We start from the raw sequence: 18816 nt of genomic DNA, 5'->3' as shown, positions 1-18816 counted from the left end.
CTAGAGTCTGTCATACAGAGTGAAGTAAGTCAGAAAGAGAAAAACAAATACCGTATGCTAACACATATATATAGAATCTAAAAAAAAAAAAAATGGTCACGAAGAACCTAGGGGCAAGACAGGAATAAAAACGCAGACCTACTAGAGAATGGACTTGAGGACATGGGGAGGGGGAAGGGTAAGCTGAGACAAAGTGAGAGAGTGGTAGTGTATATATGGACATATATACACTACCAAATGTAAAATAGATAGCTAGTGGGAAGCAGTCGCATAGCACAGGGAGATCAGCTCGGTGCTTTGTGACCAACTAGAAGGGTGGGATAGGGAGGGTGGGAGGGAGGGAGACGCAAGAGGGAAAAGATATGGGGATATATGTATATGTATATGTATAACTGATTCACTTTGTTATAAAGCAGAAACTAACACACCATTGTAAAGAAATTATACTCCAATAAAAACGTTTAAAAAATGCTTTTAATTTTTAAGGTTTATTTCATATATACTGTATATTTGAGAAAGGAAATAACAGAGATAAAACAATGTTAGGACAAACTCATTTCTATGCCAAAGCTAAGCAAATTCTCTCAAATGTATCTAAGTAGCTTTATAGAGTTTCCTTGAATATCTGAAACAAGTATTCTATTCTAAATCTCAGGAATTGGAAATGTTCAGAATAATACTTCATATTCCAAGGGGTGCTTTATATTTTGCAAGTTGTGAGTCTTTCAAAGAAGACTTGAAACCCCACAGCAGAGTGACAATTAATGACTTTCTAGCAATGTTTATAAGAGCCAACATTGGCCTTACAACTTTAGCCAAAATGTACGTATGGGAGGCAGAATTCTAAAATGATCCCTGGGTGTGGAGAGAAGGGAGCCCTCCTGCACTGCTGGTGGGAATGTAAATGGTGCAGCCACTATGGGGAGCAGTATGGAGGTTCCCTAGAAACTAAAAATAGAGCTACCATATGACCCAGCAATCCCTCTTCTGGGCATATATCTGGGCAAAACCATAGTTCAAAAAGATACATGCACCCCAGTGTTCATTGCAGCACTACTTACAATAGCCAGGACATGGAAGCAACCTAAGTGTCCATCGACAGATGAATGGATAAAGAAGATGTGGCACATATATACAATGGAATATTACTCAGCCATAAAAAAGAACAAAATAATACCATTTGCAGCAACATGGATGGACCTAGAGATTATCATACTAAGTAAAGCAAGTCAGAGAAAGACAAATATCGTATGACATCACTTCTATGTGGAATCTTAAAAAAAGGTACAAATGAACTTATTTACAAAACAGAAATAGAGTCACAGGTGTAGAAAACAAACTTATGGGTACCAGGGGGGAAAGGTGGGGGAGGGATAGATTGGGAGTTAGGGACTGACATATACACAATACTATATATAAAATAGATAACTAATAAGGACCTACTGTATAGCACAGGGAACTCTACTCAATACTCTGTAATGACCTATGTGGGAAGAGAATCTAAAAAAGAGTGGATATGTGTATATGTACTGATTCACTTTGCTGTACAGCAGAAACTAACACAACATTGTAAATCAACTATACTCCAATAAAAAAAATTTTTTAATAAAATAAAATGATCCCTGTAATGGGCAGAATTGTGTTTCCCTAAAATTCATATGTTGAAGTTCTAACACCTAGTACCTTAGAATGACTGTATTTAGAGATAGGGCCTTTTAAAAAGGTAATTAAGGTAAATTGAGGTTATATGAGTCAGCCTTAATCCAATGTGACCAGTGTCCTTATAAGAAGAGAATATTAGAACACAGACATGCACAGAGGGAAAACAATGTGTGGACACAGAGAGGAGAAGATGACCATAAAAAAGCAAAGGAGAAAAGTCTCAAAATGAAAACCAGCCCTGCTGACAGCTTGATTTCAGAATTCTAGCCTCTAGAAATGACAAGGAAGTAAATTTATGTTGTTTAAGCCACATAGGCTGTGGTACATCGTTATGGCAGATCTAGCAAACTAATACAGCTCCCAAAATTCCCACCTACCTATGTACACACTCTGTATAAGCTGCCATGGAAGTGAGCTGCCATGTTGTGGCTAGAACGTAAGGCTGGCCTCTAAGAGTCAAGAGTAACCACTGCTGACAGCTAGCAAGATAATGGGGACCCCAATCTTAAACTACAAGGAACTCAATTCTGCCAACAGCCTCTGTGAGCTTGGAAGAGGCTCTGAAGAGCCTTTGATAGAAAGGGTCTATCAGATGAGAATGTGGCCTAGCTGACACCTTCACTTCAGCCTTGTGAAGTTCTAAGCAGAGAACCAGCTGTGCCAAGCCCAAGCTTCTAATCTGTGAGATAATAATTGGGTGGTCTTTTAGACTGCTAAAGTTTTGTAGTACTGATTTGCAGCACAGAAAACCAACACGGTGTGAATGCAACTGCAAACCCAAGAGTTGGGTCATCACTGTGTGTGATTCAAGGTCACTTAATTTATAACACCTCAGAGAAGACAAGGCACCCAGGAGGATCTCTCTTTTTCCCATGGTGTCTTAATAAGTCCCTGATATTTTTTTATTAGAATTCTAAGTTGAAATTTCCCCTTCCTGTTTCAAGTACTACACTGTTCATTCAGAATTAATAGTGGATAGTTTTCATTTTGTTGGCTGCCCAAGATGTGCTCTACTTCCTTTATTGAAGAATGTGCCTGTATGAGTTTTGAGGGGAAATAGGGCTTACCTTGCACTACAAAAAGACCAAACTCCTCCCTCTCTGACCCCATTGGTCAAGACACAACCTCTCCCCTGTTCTTGGCTCCGTCCTGGATTTTGGAATCTAAAGCAGGTAATATGTATAGATGCAGAGCTTAATTTCCATCCCCTTGAGTGTGGGCTGGACTTAGTGACTCTCTCCTAACAAATAGAAGACAGTAGAAGTGACTGTGTGTGACTCAGAGACTCCATCATAAAAGGCACTGTGGCTGCCTGCATGTCCTTCTTCTCAGATCACTTGCTTTGGGGGAAGCCAGCCACCCTGTTGAGCAGTCCTATGGAGAGACCATGGAATGAAAAACTGAGGCCTCAAGTCAACAGCCGTATGAGTGAGCCATCTTAAGAAGTGGATCCTCCGGCCCCAGTCAAGCTTTCAGATGACTACAGCCCTTGCCAACATCTTGACTGCCATCTCATCAGAGACCCTGGGCCAGAAACATCCAACTAAGCTGCTCTCAAATTCCTAACCCACAGCAACTGTGAGATAACATGTCAATTTTAAGCCACTAAATTTGGAGTAGGGACTTCCCTGGTGGCACAGTGGTTAAGAATCCACCTGGCAATACAGGGGACGTGGGTTTGAGTCCTGGTCCGGGAAGATCCCACATGCTGCGGAGCAACTAAGCCCATGTGCCACAACTACTGAGCCTGGGCTCTAGAGCCCACGAGCCACAACTACTGAGCCTGCGTGCCACAACTACTGAAGCCCACGTGCCTAGAGCCCATGCCCCGCAACAAGAGAAGCTACTGCAATGAGAAGCCCATGCACCACAACGAAGAGTAGCCCCCGCTCGCTGCAACTAGAGAATACATGCATGCAGCAACAAAGACCCGATGCAGCCAAAAATATAAATAAATAAATAAATAAATAAATTTTTTTTTTTTTAATTTGGAGTAATTTGTTACTCCAGTAGATAACTAACACAATAGACTAGATTACTCTTACATGAAAAAGAAATAAACACAGAAGGAAAGAGCTGGAAATGAGGAGGAGTTAAGAGGAGAAAGAAGGGACTTCCCTGGTGGCGCAGTGATTAAGAATCCGCCTGGCAATGCAGGGGACATGGGTTCGAGACCTGGTCTGGGAAGATCCCACATGCCACGGAGCAACTAAGCCCATGCGCCACAACTACTGAGCCTGCACTCTAGAGCCTGTGAGCCACAACTACTGAGCCCACGCACCACAACTACTGAAGCCTGCGCATCTAGAGTCCATGCTCCACAACAAGAGAAGCCACTGCAATGAGAAGCCCACGCACTGCAACGAAGAGTAGCCCCCACTCACCACAACTAGAGAAAGCTCGTGCACAGCAATGAAGACCCAACGCAGGCAAAAATAAATAAATTTATTTATTTATTTATTTTTTAAAAAAAGAGGAGAAAGTAGAAAGAGGGTGTAGTGGGGAGAATTTCAAAGGTGTTCACTCTTTTGGAAAGACAGGATGAGATGAAGGCAACTGATATAAAAGGTGGGACTTTGGGGACACAGAAATGTTAAAAGGTATATTTAGGAAATTTTGCTTGGCTATGTGGTATAAGTCTCTCCCCTGTGTTCCTGAAAAACTTTAAGTAAAGATCTATATATTTATAAAAATAATAATAAATAATACTAATCTAACACTGACCAGTGATTTAGTGTCCCCAGGCTCATGAACCACTTATTTAAGTCAACCCTCATAATTTTATCCTACATCCTCAACATCCCAGTTTTCCTTATAACTCAGGGGGCCACAGTCAAAGCTCTGGCCAATGAGACATGGAAGGAAGTCTGCTGGGAGTTTCTGGGAAATATTTTGTTTTCTGCTGAGGAGAGAAACACACTTAAGAATTTGCTAGCACTGCTCCTGACTTTTCTTCCTGTCTTAGGTGTCTTGAAAGGTTGTAAGAGGCCTCCATCTTGTGCCAAGAAGCCTAAAGGTTGGAAAGGTATCAAGCAGAGGGTGGCTGAGCATCAGGACAGAAAGCGGCTGGAACCCTGGAGCCATGACTGACCACACAAGCTACGACTAGTATGGTCTTCTGTCACTTGTGGTAAAACCATTCCTAACTGATACTAAGACGAACATTTGCTTAAAGGTGGTGCCCTCCAGCGGGTGTGGGCATGAGACGAACTGAGTTCAAAATCTCCTTCCACAGCAGCAAGGAGCCCTGCAGTTAGGAAGGTACCTCGTCGGTGCCTCCGTTTTCCATCCATAAGGTGGAGATAATTATACTTCCATCACAGGACTGTCAGGGTCGTTAGCTGAGAACACATATTACTTAAAAGACTGCCTTGCCCATATTATATAATAAATACAAATGCTCATTATTTTGAGAGTTTAAAAAGTAAAAACTTCGTATTCAAAATCTTGAAAAACAAGAGAATCCTCACGAAATGTGAAGCCTATCAACTACCAATTTAGGGCCTACAGGTAATCTGCTGCTGTAATTAGTAGATTTGGGGCAGATGTAGAATGAATTTAGTTCTTAACTCTTAAGTGAAAAAAATTTCAAACAGATACAAAAGCAAAGAGACTCAAATACTGAATCTCCATTACCCCGTGTCAGCAGCTATCAACACATCTCCAATCTTGTTTAACCAATCACTTTCCCAGTAAATACTGGGTAAGTTTTTTGAAGTCATTGATAAGTCACTGTAATTTCACCTGAATAATTAAATATGTGTATATATCTCCAAAACTAGCATATTTTTAAAGTTTTCCTATATTTATTCTGAACGTAACTCAGACTGAGGTCTTAATAATTGCAGTTGAAAAGTATGGATTTGGAGCCATCTCTAGACTGGGTTTTTTTAATCCCAGTTCCACCACTTCCTAGCTATGTGATCAGGAGCAAATTACTTAACTTTCTCTGAGCCCCAGTTTTTTCACCGGCAAAGAGGAGCAGATCAGCAGTCAGGACCCATTCTCCAGGGTCACTGTGAGAAATGAATAGCAAAACAGTGGTGAATAATAGCTATAATTACTAAAGCCGCCAAGCCCTTCCTCTAAGCACTTTTCCTGCAGTATCTTTAATCCTCCGCTTTTGGCACATGCGCAGCGCTCAGTAAACGTTCCCTTCCAGTCCTAGGAGGTATTCCAGCGGTAAAGATGACGAAGTGGCGGCCCCGGTTATGAGAGGTTGGTGAGAAAAAGTAGTGCCTTATGGGGCAGAGTCCTCCACAAAGCGGGGAGGGGGCGGAGGTGGCTCAAGGAAGCGTTCTCAAATTTGCAGATGAGTCCGGGAGCCGGGAGAGTGAAGAGTGGACTGAAGAGATAAGCGTGAGGTCGAAAGGAAGTGTGGAGTCAGGAAGAGAGGCAAGTACCCTGCGGCTCTCGGCGCTTTCTGTGATTCACACAGCCCCTCCCAGCAGTTAGCACTATGCACTTAGCCTTGGGGCTCCGTAGCTGGTCCAAACTCAGGCTAGTACTGGATGAGGTCAAGATTCAAACCCACAGCCACCTCGGGATCCTTGTTCTGTTCCACACAGCCACATCGTGCCCTTTGCAAATGATCTGAATAAGAGTTATTTTTTACAAAACTGGCATGTGGTATGACGTGTTAGACACGGCTTTGGGAATGGGGGATGCCAGGGGGTGGGGTGGGAAACAGACTGGTGACCGGAGGTTGGCCCCAGAAAGATCACGGCCCCCATTATCCAGGAAGGCATTTCCCAACACCCCCTAGGCTTCTGAGGTTCCCATTACTGTTTGATGGGCCTGCAGATAATATTTCGTCTGCAAATCAGGGCTAGCTGGGATGGGCCCCTCGGCAGTCCTGACCACCCCGGAGGGTGTGAGTGCTGCCTGACCTTGGGAACCCAGCCATTTCCCAGGAAATGCTCAGATCAGTAATAAGCTGGGAACAGATTCTAAGAGTTAAGAAAGGATGAATCTAAGATCAATGTTTATTAGAGAGGAAGGCCTTCCCTCTTTTTTCTGTTTCTCCCTCCAGAGGATTTTGTGTCTAAATTGGCCTTTAAATGTAGACTGGGAGATCTAACAATACTTCTCAAAGGGGGAATCTGTGGACCCATAAGAATCAAGTGGAGAATTAACTTAATATGCATAGTCCAGTCCTTGCTGCCAAAATTCTAATTCAGATGGTGTGGGGGGTAGGGATCAAGAATTAGCTTTTCAAAACTAAGCTCCCAGGTGATTCTCTTTCAGGTGTTTTTGCACATTTCTCCAAAAGTGGCCTGAAGACGACTGTGTCAGATGAGCACCTGGTGTCTTGTGAAAAATACAAATTTCATGGATATCCTGAATTTTCAATCTGCAGGGGCAGGGTTGGAGGGGGAAAGTGAGGAAAGAAGCCCAGCCATCTGCATTTTAAAGAGGCTACCCAGGTGAAGGTTTACTGGTGAATTTTAAGAACCACTGGCCTAGGGAATAACAAAATGTTCTCTTAGATGGGCCAAGGGCTGGAAGACCTATTTCGGCTGAATGTTATTAAGCTACTTTGGGTGTATGTTCATGAGGAAACCACAACCCCAAGACTCAAATGATGAATGAGAAAAAGACACAGTACTGAGAATAGGAATTAAGTAATAACCTACAATGGTTCCATGTCAAAGAATTTTTTGTCAAGTTTCTCCAGCAGGAACAGCACACCACATTTGCCCTCTTATTCATCATTACTTTGCCTGTAGAGCAAGTTTTCTTACATCAGGATGCTCAATAAATACCCATTAAATTGACTTGAATGTATTCCCCTTTGGAGAGCCATACTTTCAACAAGTACTTTTGTTTATTTTTTAGTGCTGGCGTTTGGACAAGTATACATGTGTATATGGGCAAGGGGCAGAAGAGGTGGTGGTGCACAAAAGTGGACTGGATAAAGGAAGGGAGATAAAACTCAGTGGGTTGCTAAGTAGGCTTAAGTTGTAGTTAGGGAGAACATAAGTATCAACACAAGTTCTAATTTTGGTTTATTTCCTCTCTTGCCCTAGGATCTTAAGCAAGCTACTTTCATTTCTCTATTGCTTTTTTAAAAATATTTTTTAAAAAACTTATTTTATTTATTTTCCATATATATATATATATAGGCTGCATCGGGTCTTAGTTGCAGCACACGGGATCTTTGTTGAGACATGCAGGATCTTTTTCATTACGGCATGCGGTCTGGTTGGGTTTCTCTCTAGTTGAGGCGTGCGGGTTTTCTCTCTCTAGTTGTGGTGCGCGGGCTCCAGGGCGCATGGGCTCTGTCATTTGTGGCAGGTGGGCTCTCTCATTGAGGCACGCGAGCTCAGTAGTTGTGGGGTGCAGGCTTAGTTGCCCCACTGCATGTGGGATCTTAGTTCCCCGACCAGGGATCGAACCCACGTTCCTTGCATTGGAAGGCAGGTTCTCTACCACTGGACCACCAGGGGAGTCCCTCATTTCTCTATTTCAACCGTGCCTTTTTAATTTATTTTAAAGGAATATGACTGTGGAATTATTTTAAGAAGTAAGAAGAGATTGGAAAGCACCTTTTCCTCATAGCCAAAATTATGCAGACGAGAATTGGACCAGTTCAATGTCAGAAATAGTTTCTTTCTGGGCTTCCATGGTGGCGCAGTGGTTAAGAATCTGCCTGCCAATGCAGGGGATGCGGGTTTGAGCCCTAGTCAGGGAACTAAGATCCCACATGCCATGGAGCAACTAAGCCCGTGCGCCACAACTACTGAGCCTGCACTCTAGAGCCCATGAGCCACAACTACTGAGTCTGTGCACCTAGAGCCCGTGCTCCGCAACAAGAGAAGCCACCTCAATGAGAAGCCCACGCACTGCAATGAAGAGTAGCCCCTGCTCGTCGCAACTAGAGAAAGCCTGTGCACAGCAATGAAGACCCAACGCAGCCAAAAATAAATTAATTAATTAATTAATTTTAAGGAAAAGAAATAATTTCTTTTTCTTTTTTCTTTCTTTCCTTCTTTCTGTAAACTAAAGATCATTCATTTAGTAAATGTCTACTGAGGATTCATTATATGCCAGAAGGTATGATGACTTCTGGGATAGCAAACAAGACATAGTTACTACCCACTATTGTTGGAGAAGCTGGGAAATTAAGTGTCTGAAAGCAGAAGCTGAAGGATCAGAGAAAAGTCACTAAACAGCCCTCCTTTAGCGCTGGCACAGGTGGGCAAGATGGAGCTCGTCAACTCGTCTGGAAAGCCAGGCACTTCAGTCATCAGAGTGGAACCACCCAACCTGGAGTTACTGGTGATCAGCAGGGCCTGCACTTGAGAGAAGAGCTGGGTGTGGAGCAAGGGAGAGCAAGGACCTATGGAACCTGCACCAGTACGGTGGAGAGTGGGGACCAGCTGGGACATGCCAACCTCTCTGCGTGCTTCTCCCAGCGCATGGCTGCTGTTTCACTTCTACCTACCAAATCTCATACCAGCTTCTTTTTCTCCAACTCTAACACAAGTCACACAAGGAAAGGGACTCTGGGAACCATAGTTCCAACTTGTCCAAAACACCATGTATAAGAAGAGTCGGGTCAAGAAGTGATGGAAGTTGGCCGGAAGGCAAACACATATCCAAGGTGACACAATCAATGCCAAGATTCTGAGCAAAAATGCTTGTTCAAGTGGGTCCCAAGCTGTTGGTAACTCCTCAGGACTTCTCTCAGTGGTCTCCTGTGTCAGCCCTAAAATTGTCCTACCCACAGCAAACTGGCTGCATAACATGTAGATGGAAGTCAGCTGGTAAAGGCAAGGCTGATACCCCAACACAGTGACCACAGGTGCAACAATTAAGGATGGTTGCTGAGTTTTTATATGGTGTTTAATAGCAACAGCTATTAACAATCAGTTTAAAATTTAATCTTTTATCAAATTCAGATTTATGAGGTATCAAATGCTCATCTGTTCAAATATTTATTAATGTTTACTGTATGCCTGCCACATGAAAGAAAAGTGAGGAACTTCCCTGGTGGTCCAGTGGTTAAGAATCCACCTTCCTGCAGTGGTTAAGAATCTGCCTGCCAGTGCAGAGGAGACAGGTTCCAGCCCTGGTCCAGGAAGATCCCACATGCTGTGGAGCAACTAAGCCCGTGCGCCACAACTGCTGAGCCTGTACTCTAGAGCCTGCAAGCCACAACTACTGAGCCCACATGCCTAGAGCCCATGCTCTGCAACAAAGAGAAGCCACCTCAATGAGAAGCACCACAACGAAGAGTAGCCTCCGCTCGCTGCAACTAGAGAAAGCCCGCGTGCAGCAAAGAAGACCCAACGCAGCCAAAGATTAATTAATTAATTAATTAATTAATTAATTATTTTAAAAAAGAATCCGCTTTCCGTTGCAGGGAACCTGGGTTTGATCCCTTGTTGGGGAACTAAGATCCCACATGCTGCAGGGCAACTAAGCCTGTGTGCCACAACTAGAGAGCCCATGTGCCGCAATTACTGAGCCCATGTGCTCTGGAGCCTGTGTGCCACAACTAGAGAGAAGACCTTGCACCACAACGAAGAGCCCACGTGCTGCAACTAAGACCCGACTCAGCCAAATAATAAATAAATAAATAAATAAATAAATATTTTTAAAAAGAAAAGTGAAACATCCTACTAGTCTCTGCATGAACCAGACACACACCCTCTCTACCAGTTCTTGTTTACAACACCTCAGATCCCCTTCCCGACCATACCAGATTCCCCACAAGGTACACCAATAAATAAAACCTGGAGATAAGGCAGAGAGAAAGAGGCCCTGAGCCACATGATAAAGTCACAAGCTCTGAAGTTTTATTGCCTTAGTCCAGAAGGACTGGTCATAATCCCCTTAGTTGTAATTTGGTTAAAAATAGCAGAACTTCCAGGGAACTAGTTTAAATGGAAAGGGGGATGGGGATACTGGCTTATCTCATGAGACCCAAGGGTAGGAATGCAGCCAGCCCTCAGGCAGAGACTGAAATCAAGAAGTGGGAAACCAGGAGCACTCCACTCCATCTCATTTCTGCTTCTCTCTGTGCCTTTGCTGATTTTTTGCAAGCTGATTTTTCTAGTCCTCAAAGCACAAGATGAAATACAGCTGCCTCTCTTGAGTTTGAAGTTATAGTTTGAAGCAAATGGAGACTGACTTTCTTTCCATTCTGATACCAAATACAGAGAGAATCTGATTGGTTAAACTTGGGTTCAGTGTCCTCTCCTTGGCCCAATTAGCCTTGGTGGTGATGGGAGTAGGGGGGAGCTTCAGTACAAACCTGCAGCCAGGGCCCCATCTCAGGGAATAGGGGAGCCCCCAATATCAACACTGTAACTTTAGTTATAGGGGATACAAGGTTAATCTAATGACAGTCAAGTGCACAGAGATAAATGATTTCCTAGGAAGACTCCAAAAATCAAGCCTACTCTTCAGCTTTCTATAGACAGTGGCAGAAACAGCAGGAGTCAATCCAAAGTCAGAGCCTAAAAATATGAGCATTGAAGGAACTGTAATAAAGTCAGGATCAATTAAACAAAGTATGTCCAGGAGTGCAGTAGACGTTGTTGATTGCCTTCCAAAACAATTTCCCCTTCTTCCTTGCTGTTACAGCTCCGGTTTTGTTCAGGCATCTACTTCCTCCACTTGGTCATGTGCTTGCTCCTGAGGGTGAATCCTGATTAATCTAAAACAGTCAAGGTAATACCATTCCCTTTATTATAGATATTTTTAGGCTTGGGCAGGTGATACATTCTCACCAAAGAAACATGAAGTAAAATTGACTAGGAGTTTCTAGAAAAGGTTTCTTCACTCCTAGAGAAGATACATTATGAAGCAATTATCTTTTTCTCCCTTGCACCCTCTTGTGTCTGGATATTTGATACACTTAGAATTGCTGCAGCCATCTCGTGACCATAACGAGAGCTAATGTAAGGAAAAAAGACAAGAGGGAAAAGCTGGAAAATGGAAAGATTAAGGTTTATGATAAAGCCATTTATCACTGAGTTAAGTATCCTGGGAGCCATCCTACTTTGGACTTCTTATATGAGATAAATTTTCTTATTTTTTAAGCCACCTGGAGTTGATTTCCATTCACTTGCTGCTGAAGGCATCCTAACTAAAGCAGAGGATATGGTGGGAATTAAGCCCTTAAAGGCAAGTAAATTGATCCTACGTACAGAATCAAGAGTCAGAATGGAATCAGACTTCTCAGCAACAACCCTGAAAGCTAGATGATGAGATTGTGAAGGAAAATATTTTTCAGTATAAAATTTTCTGCTCAGCCAAATTATCATTCAAGTATGAAATGGAATGAGAATATTTTAGTACACACAAGGTCTCAAAAAATATGCGTACACTGAATTCTCTCTAGGAAACTAGAAAGAATGTGCTTCTCCAAAATGAGGGAGTAAACCAAAAAAGAAGATGACATGGGATTCAGTAGACAAGACCTCCATCATGAGAAGTGAAGAGAGGTCCCATAACAACAACTGTAGACAGATTTCAAGGGTACTTCTACAAGAGACAAAGCAGAAGGAAGTGAAATGATTTTTTTTTTAATTGATGCCTCTGAATATGGTGGGAGGAGTTTTATAAAACTGACAGGAAATTAAGGAAATGGGGGAATTAAGCAGAAAAGGAAAAGTTGTCATAATATACTACATCTCAAATTGGATTAGCATTTGCATGAACATGTATTTGTGCAAAATTATTATATAATTTTACTGGCAAGATGTGTGCACAGCAAGGGTGTGTGAGTGTGTGTGTGTATAAAAGAGCAAAATCTTCAGTAGTAGAAAGTTTAAATTTTAAAATTGAGTAGCAACGATATGGAGGAAGCTACGAAAATAATCAGCAAGAGTGAAAGATGTAACCTCTGAGGAGAGGGAAGTTGTGATGGGCAGGGTCAGGGGACTGATGTTTACACAGCAATCTTTTAGACTCTGTTTTTTTTGTTTTTTGTTTGTTTTACTTTTCTATTAGAGTATAGTTGATTAACAATATTGTGTTAGTCTCAGTTGTGCAGCAAAGTGATTCAGTTACACATTTACATGTATCTAATTCTTTTGCAAATTTTTTTCCCATTTAGGTTGTTACAAAATATTGAGCAGAGTTCCCGGGGCTATATAGTAGGTCCTTGCTGGTTATCCATTTTAAATATAGCAGTGTGTACATGTCAATCCCAAACTCCCTAACTATCCTTCCCCCTTCCTTCCCTCCTGGTAACCATAAGTTCATTCTCTAAGCCTGTGTAGACTCTTTGTTTTTCTATGGGCATTTAAAAATGTGATTAAAAATATTTTAACAACAGGATATAAAAAGAAACTATCATTGCAAAAAGGAAAAGGAAGGCTTGGGTAAAAAGTTTAGGTAGAAATGTGAGAACACCATCCCAAAGGACAGGGAATAAATGGTCTCTATTGGTTTTAGCTGACTGTATGGCAGGAGGTCCTTGAATGACATCTAAGAAGTGCAAAATTTTATCCTGCAAGAAAGGATTCAGGGAGTTTTGTGGGCGTGACATAATCAGATTAATGCTTGGAAAAAGGGAAATCACTACATGGCAGGATGGAGAATGGTTTGGAGAACATCAAAACTAGGGGCAGGAAGGCCAGTTAGAAACTTTTGCACAAATTAATCAAGTCAGAACTGAGGGCTGGAACCAAAGAGGGGAGGTGAAGAGAAACAGAACAGCTGTGGGAAATTGGGAAGGATGTCTTGGTGACTCATCGGATGTAAGCACTGCTGGGAGAGGGAGGAAACTTAGAATACTCTGGTTTGAGCAGTAGTGAGATCCCAGTGGCTGCCCATTTTCATAGGAATTTCCCCAGCTCATTAGTTTTGTGGAACAAAATCAAAGTGGCATAATTCCTCTCATCCCACCCCCATCCAACACCCCACTCTTGGGAATATCCAACACACAGGTCAGATCTCTTACCACAAATTTTATTAATAGGCTTAATTAACATGAAAATGTTACATATTAATTTCAAGGCTGGTATATGGAACTGGAAAGCCCCTGGAACTCCACCAAGTTCCTGGCCTTCTGAGCTAAGATGAAGATTTTGGAAAGTTTTCACAAGAGTTTTTATTTCTTTGATTTTTGCTGCTGCAGCATGCCTTCCTGGTGTTCCCAAGAATTCTGAGTGCTCACAACATGCCAGGCATTTGACTTACTTGTCCCTTTCTACCATTGTACTATCCTGTTTACAAATGAAAAGCTGAGGCTCAGAAATGTTAAGGAACCTGATGCTGATACATCGCTTAGCTAGCAAATCCAGGGCCGGGGTTCCTACTCACTCTTGGTGTAGACCCAAGCTTGGTCCTGAAACCACTGCAGGACCCTGTACTCTCACTGTATGTGGCTCCACTCTCTGCCTTCCTGGAATTGACAGGTCTGCCAATAGTCAATGCCTGCCTTCATTTATGAGCCAACTTCTTTGCCTGCTCTCAAAACGGTATTTAGAAATCAATATCTGGGCACCAGTTTTGCTCATTGCTACTGAGATGTCACTACTCCCAGGTTCTTTGAGAGGACAGGTCTAATCAATACATGTGTGTATATGTGTATTTATGTATATATGGACACATGTATGAATACATATATGTAAATGTGTGTATACCTGTATACGTTACATCTGTATTTCTATATATCTCTATATTAAAAACCATGAGTTCACACCAATACCTCCAATTCTAATTCACGACCATAAGGTTCAGTCTAGTTTTCTTCCTTTCTATACTTTTAATCCTTTCTCCAATAGTGAGAAACCTGGCCCTCATTATCCTTAATATTTGATCATTCCTCCTAATATAATCGATCTCCCATCACCTCTGCTGTCCTCTTCCGCATGCAGAAACCCTCCTCATCTCACCTATATCCCAGTACTCTAGGCCTGACCACCCCACCCCCTGTATGAAAGCCCTCTCACTCCATTTGGTCTCTCACATGCCCAGAGCTGTCCCCTGCGTGAACTCACAGCTCATTCAGAGTCTGACTCCCTAGCCAAGCCTGCTCCCATAGGTGGATGCCTTCCTCCCTTTTTTGGGCTCCAACACCCAGAGCGGGGCCATCCTCATGCATGGATGTCCTCCTAGCCCCATGTGGGTTCTGATCCTTCACATCACATCACCCCCGTGTGGATGTCCTCCTCACCTTATTCAGGCTCTGATGTCCCATGCTGGTGAGTCATATTTTTTAAAAAACATTCCTAGGATTCGCCTAAAGTGCTTGTGAGGTTTTTATGTATAAAATAAACAGAGATAAGCTTTTGTATAAAGTACCAGGTTTAGAAGCAGCAAGGGTGGCATTTAAAAAAAATCAAACAATGAAAGAAAAAAATGGATTAATTGGACTTCATCGAAATTTTTAAATTTGTGCTTCAAAGGACACTATCCAGAAAGTAAAAAGACAACCCACAGAATGGGAAAAAAATATTTGCAAATAATGTATAATCTGAGAAGACCTTCTTCCAATGGAGATATACGAATGGCCAATAAGTACTTAAAAAGATGCTCAACGTCATTAGCCATTAGGGAAATACAAATCAGAACCACGAGATACACTACCTAACATTTACTAGGATGGCTGTAATTTTAAAAAAGACAGGGGCTTCCCTGGTGGTGCAGTGGTTGAGAGTCTGCCTGCCAATGCAGGGGACACGGGTTCAAGCCCTGGTCTGGGAAGATCCCGCGTGCCGCGGAGCGGCTAGGCCCGTGAGCCACAATTGCTGAGCCTGCGCGTCTGGAGCCTGTGCTCCGCAACAAGAGAGGCCGCGATGGCGAGGGGCCCGCGCACCGCGATGAAGAGTGGCCCCCAGTTGCCACAACTGGAGAAAGCCCTCGCACAGAAACGAAGACCCAACACAGCCATAAATAAATAAATAAATAAAATTTTTTAAAAAAAATGGTCCACATCAAAAAAATCTTTAATAAAAAAAAAAAAAAAGACAGACAATAAAAAGATCCAGCTAGGATGTGGAGAAATTGGAACTTTCATACACCCTTATTGTGAGTGTAAAGTGGTACAACCACTTGTTTTTTGTTTTTGGTGGGTTTTTTTCCCTAATAAATTAATTAATTTATTTATTTTTGGCTGCTTTGGGTCTTCCTTGCTGCGCTTGGGCTTTTTCTAGTTGCTGCGAGCGGGGGCTACACTTCGTTGTGGTGCACAGGCTTTTCATTGCGATGGCTTCTCTTGTTGTGGAGCACAGGCTCTAGGCGTGCAGGCTTCAGTAGTTGTGGCTCTCGGTCTCAGTAGTTGTGGCTTGTGGGCTCTAGAGCACAGGCTCAGTAGTTGTTGTGCACTGGTTTAGTTGCTCCACGGCATGGGGGATCTTCCCGGACCAGGGCTCGAACCTATGTCCTCTGCATTGGCAGGCAGATTCTTAACCACTGCGCCACCAGGGAAGTCCTGGTGTTCTTTTTTTTCTTTCTTTTTTTTTTTTTTAAAATATGTGTTATCCTTTTGATATTCTTTTTATTTATTTATTTTTGGCTGTGTTGGGTCTTCGTTTCTGTGTGAGGGCTTTCTCCAGTTGTGGCAAGCGGGGGCCACTCTTCATCGCGGTGCACAGGCCTCTCAGTGTTGCGGCCTCTCCCGTTGCGGAGCACAGGCTCCAGACACGCAGGCTCAGTAGTTGTGGCTCACGGGCCTAGTTGCTCCACGGCATGTGGGATCTTCCCAGACCAGGGCTCGAACCTGTGTCCCCTGCATTGGCAGGCAGATTCTCAACCACTGCGCCACCAGGGAAGCCCCCTTTTTTTTTTTTTAACATAATTTGTATTATGGAAATCTGCTTTCAAGCCAATTTTTGTTTTAATTTGGCTGTGGCAGGCCTTAGTTGCAGCACGCGGGATCTTCAGTTGCGGCATGTGGGGATCTTCAGTTGCAGCATGCAGGATCTTTAGTTGTGGCATGCGAACTCAGTTGTGGCATGTGGGACCTAGTTCCCTGACCAGGGATCGAACCTGGGCCCCCTGCATTGGGAGCACGGAGGCTTAGCCACTGGACCACCAAGGAAGTCCGGTACAGCCACTTTGGAAAACAGTCTAGCAGTTCCTCAAAAAGTTAAACATAGTGTTACCATTTGACCCAGAAATTCCACCCTTAGGTATATCCCAAAGAGAAATGAAAACACATTTCCACCCAAAACCATACCCAAAGGTGGAAACAACCCATATGTTCATAAACTAAAGAATGGGATTTTTAAAAGCGTGTTATAGCTACATAATGGAATATTCAACCATAAAAAGGAATGAAGGGGCTTCCCTGGTGGCGCAGTGGTTGAGAATCTGCCTGCCAATGCAGGGGACATGGGCTCGAGCCCTGGTCTGGGAAGATCCCACATGCCGCGGAGCGACTAGGCCCGTGAGCCACAACTACTGAGCCTGCGTGTCTGGAGCCTGTGCTCCGCAACAAGAGAGGCCGCGAGAGTGAGAGGCCTGCGCACCGCGATGAAGAGTGGCCCCCGCTTGCCGCGACTAGAGAAAGCCCTCTCACAGAACCGAAGACCCAACACAGCCAAAAATAAATATAAAAATAAATTTAAAAAAAAAAAGGAATGAAGTACTGATATATGCTACAATACAGAGGAACCTTGAAAATATTATACTAAGTGAAAGATCTAGTTACAAAAGATCACATATTATATTATTCCATTTGTATTAAATATCCAGAATAGAAGAATCTATAGAGACAAAAAGTAGATTAATGGTTGCTAAGGCTGGTGGGGATGAGGAAATTAAGGGAGGAGAAATGATAGCTAAAGGGTACATGGATGATGAAATGTTCTAAAATTGATTGTGATGATATTTGCACAACTCTATGAATTACAAAAAGCTATTGAATTGTGCATTGTAAATGGACGAATTGTATGGCGTGAACTATATCTCAAGAAAGTTTTTTTTTTTAAAAAAAGCCCTCTGGGGACTTCCCTGGTGGCACAGTGGTTAAGAATCCGCCTGTGAATATAGGAGACACGGGTTCAAGCCCAGGCCTGGGAAGATCCCACATGCCGCTGAGCAGCTGAGCCCGAGCACCACAACTACTGAGCCTGTGCTCTAGAGACCACAAGCCACAACTACTGAGTCCCACATGCCTAGAGCCCGTGCTCCGCAACAAGAGTAGCCCCTACTCACCACAACTAGAGAAAGCCCACGCTCAGCAACAAAGACCCAACACAGCCAAAAATAAATAAATAAATTTTATAAATAAAATTAAAAAGCCCTCTGGGGACTTCCCTGGTGGTCTAGTGGTTAAGACTTCGCCTTCCAATGCAGGGGGTGCGGGTTCGATCCCTGGTCGGGGAGCTAAGATCCCACATGCCTTGCAGCCAAAAAACCAAAACATACAACAGAAGCGATATTGTAACAAATTCAATAAAGACTTTAAAACTGGTCCACATTTTAAAAAATTTTTTTAAATAAAAATAAAAGTAAAAAAGCCCTCTGATTGTGTGATAAGGAGGCGAGGAAGTGGCTCTTCCAATTTCCAAGTTACTCTTCCTACACAGCCCAGTGTCTTATACACCCAGCCATCCTTGAATTCAAGTCAAGGTCCTCCCTAAGGACTAATCACCAGGTCTCTGGTTCCTGCAATGGTTTCATATATGTGTTCTCGTGTCAGAATGAACAATAAAGGCAAAGGAAAGGGAAGAGATATAATAAATATCTATTGTTTTTCTCTGCCAAGCACCTCCTTCTCTCCCTTTTTATTACAGAATCCCATGTTCCTTGGCAAACTACCCCAACCCACCTTTATACTCATAGTTTGGGTGAACCTGACTCCAAGAATGATCATGTGGCACTGGCTTAAGCTAATCAAAACAAGTGCCACTTGCCTGGCTACAGTGATTGGCTCAAGGATGAAAAAAGGAATAAATTTAACCCAACCAGCATATGTATATCCAGAACTTCTGTGAGAGTTTATAGCAAAAGAAGCTCTTCTTGGAACTGTGAAGGTATAAGCATGAAACCACTGGGAACATAGGCCAGGGCACACCTGATACATGATGAATCGAGCCAGGAGGTGCAGAGAGACAGCTTTCTTTTTTTTAGTCTTTTTTTTTTTTTTTTGCTGCATTGGTTCTTCATTGCTGTGAGTGAGCTTTCTCTAGTTGCGGCGAGCGGGGGCTACTCTTCGTTGCAGTGCATGGGCTTCTCATTGCAGTG

The 18816-nt window shown here is 42.9% G+C and overlaps 1 long non-coding RNA gene across 4 annotated transcripts in view; it reads left to right on the top strand.

Annotated features, from left to right (window-relative positions):
- LOC309628304 overlaps positions 1 to 18816 on the top strand; it is a 34670-nt gene that overhangs the window by 7505 nt on the left and 8349 nt on the right. Inside the window, exons 3-6 of one of the 4 annotated variants that reach the window (XR_014244378.1) lie at positions 4628 to 4770; positions 5825 to 5880; positions 5975 to 6057; positions 11257 to 11343. This is a non-coding gene — a long non-coding RNA (uncharacterized lncRNA). Of the gene's footprint in view, positions 1 to 4627; positions 6058 to 6909; positions 15540 to 18816 lie in introns of those variants that run through there. The other 3 variants (XR_014244379.1, XR_014244380.1, XR_014244381.1) reach the window with 3 other exon arrangements.

This window comes from Balaenoptera borealis (genome assembly GCF_965194805.1).
Source record: "Balaenoptera borealis genome assembly, chromosome: 4".
NCBI classification, from domain to species: domain Eukaryota; kingdom Metazoa; phylum Chordata; class Mammalia; order Artiodactyla; family Balaenopteridae; genus Balaenoptera; species Balaenoptera borealis.
The sequence above is the reverse complement of the archived record's forward strand: the minus strand, read 5'-3'. Positions and strand labels throughout refer to the sequence as shown.